Source organism: Pongo abelii, chromosome 3 (assembly GCF_028885655.2).
Source record: "Pongo abelii isolate AG06213 chromosome 3, NHGRI_mPonAbe1-v2.0_pri, whole genome shotgun sequence".
Taxonomy (NCBI): domain Eukaryota; kingdom Metazoa; phylum Chordata; class Mammalia; order Primates; family Hominidae; genus Pongo; species Pongo abelii.
This window is the reverse complement of record NC_071988.2, coordinates 128,890,620-128,892,859: the sequence shown is the minus strand read 5'-3', so window position 1 is coordinate 128,892,859 and position 2,240 is coordinate 128,890,620. Positions and strand designations below refer to the sequence as shown.

At 39.6% G+C, this 2,240-nt stretch overlaps 1 pseudogene; it reads left to right on the top strand.

The window, feature by feature from the left end:
- The first annotated feature begins 697 nt into the window (after nucleotides 1-697).
- LOC103890479 (ras-related C3 botulinum toxin substrate 1-like) lies at nucleotides 698-1,291 on the top strand (annotated as a pseudogene).
- The last annotated feature ends 949 nt before the right edge of the window (nucleotides 1,292-2,240 follow it).

Below are 2,240 nucleotides of genomic sequence, written 5' to 3'. Positions count from 1 at the left end.
TTCTAGTGGTTGAAAGGTCCACTGTTGTATTCTTGCCACTGAGTTAAGTCATATAGAACATCGTCAGCACTAGCACAGTTTACAGAACCTCACTGACACAAAGGAACATCATTAGATTAAGCAACTACAGGAGGCATGTGTCCACATGCGCATGAGGTAAAGAGGGTCAGTATTGGTCAAGTGACAGTGTCAGTAATCTGGCAAGACAGTGATGTTAAGAAGGCTCATAGTTTAATAATTATCTAAAATATTTAAAAAACTATAAAACTGCAACACATGATTTTTTTTTTACCTAGTTACTAGAAAACTAAGGAAAGCACTTATTAGCTTTGAATAAAGTAACATGGAAAGCACTTTTACTAATCTACAGAAAAACCTTCTAATGCATTATGAGAAAGATTTTATAATACAAGGAGGCATATTGCTCATTAAGAAAGGGTTCTATAAGAAAAGCTCTTACTAAGTTAGAGACTAAGGGAACAACCTGTTTAAAGATGAATTAAGTGCCCAATTTGGGGAGGGAAGGCTGATGTAAGAGAAAGGAAAAGCTTAAGAAAACACTTCCTGATAATACCAACCTTTCTCTCATCATCTACTGCATTTGACAGAAATTAACCTTTTAGAGTTTTTACCCTTGACACTTTTATTCCTTGTACCCGCTGCTTCTGGTCTCAGCGCCCTGCCACTGCCCCCGGGGCCCAGCGAGCGGCCCAGATGCAGGCCATCAAGGGTGTGGTGGTGGGAGACGGAGCTGTAGGTGAAATTTGCCTACTGATCAGTTACGCAACCAATGCATTTCCTGGAGAATATATCCCTACTGTCTTTGACAATTATTCTGCCAATGTTATGGTAGATGGAAAACCGGTGAATCTGGGCTTATGGGATACAGTTGCTCAAGAAGATTATGACAGATTATGCCGCCTATCCTATCCGCAAACAGATATGTTCTTAATTTGCTTTTCCCTTGTGAGTCCTGCATCATTTGAAAGTGTCAGTGCAAAGTGGTATCCTGAGGTGCGGCACCACTGTCCCAACACTCCCATCATCCTATTGGGAACTAAACTTGAACTTAGGGATGATAAAGACACGATCGAGAAACTGAAGGAGAAGAAGCTGACTCCCATCACCTATCTGCAGGGTCTAGCCATGGCTAAGGAGATTGGTGCTGTAAAATACCTGAAGTGCTTGGCACTCACACAGCAAGTCCTCAACAGTGTTTGACAAAGAGATCCAAGCAGTCCTCTGCCCACCTCCCTTGAAGAAGAGGAAGAGAAAATGCCTGCTATTGTAAATGTCTGAGCCCCTTGTTCTTGGTCCTGTCCATTGGAATCTTTGTACACTTTGCTCAAAAAACGGTGGAGCCTTCACACTCAATGCCAACTTTTTGTTACAGATTAATTTTTCCAGAAAACCATTTTGAACCAATCAGTAATTTTAAGGTTTTGTTTGTTCTAAATGTAAGAGTTCAGACTCGTATTCTATTAAAATTTAGCACTAAAATGACAAGCCTTCTTAAAGCCTTATTTTTCAAAAGCCCCATTCTTGCTCAGATTAAGAGTTGCCAAAATATCTTCTGAACTACACTGCATTGTTGTGCCAAGAACACCAAACACTAAACTGTGTAAAGACCTTCATCTTTCAGAAGACTGTAGCTTCTGCAGTTAGGAGATGCAGACACTTGCTAAGTAGTTTTCAGATGCATAAAGGAGAACAGCCTCCTGAATGAAGCATTGCCATTTAACTCATGGGTTGATTTATCAGCCCATGTTCATGATGTAACATTGTACTGTAATGGAATGGGTGTAACATCTCAGCTCTTTCGATAAGTCTTTTTGATTTCATAGTGAATTTTCTAAAAATCAGTTTACCAGCCTTTGCTGAGATTTTGATCAGAACTCATGTGTTTCCTCTAATGAAGTATTCTGTTTAGTTGTGGGTATGCTGGGTGGGGTGTGTGTGATCAGAGGACAAAGACAGTATTTTGATAAAATATTTGAGTAGCAGTTTCTGTATATGTGATCTCTATACAAGGTAGTAACTGCAAGATGTTCTTATTCACATTGTGGAAAACTTTTAGGTGCCTATTAGTAAAGTGCTTGCAGGTTAAGAAATGAATCATGGTGGGTCCCTGGATTTTCTGAATATTTGCACTCTTTGTATAAAGAAGTCATTGGCAGTTATACGGGAAAAATAGTGCTTCTAGCCCGAAAATATTTCGGGTTACATATTTTCTGTCACTG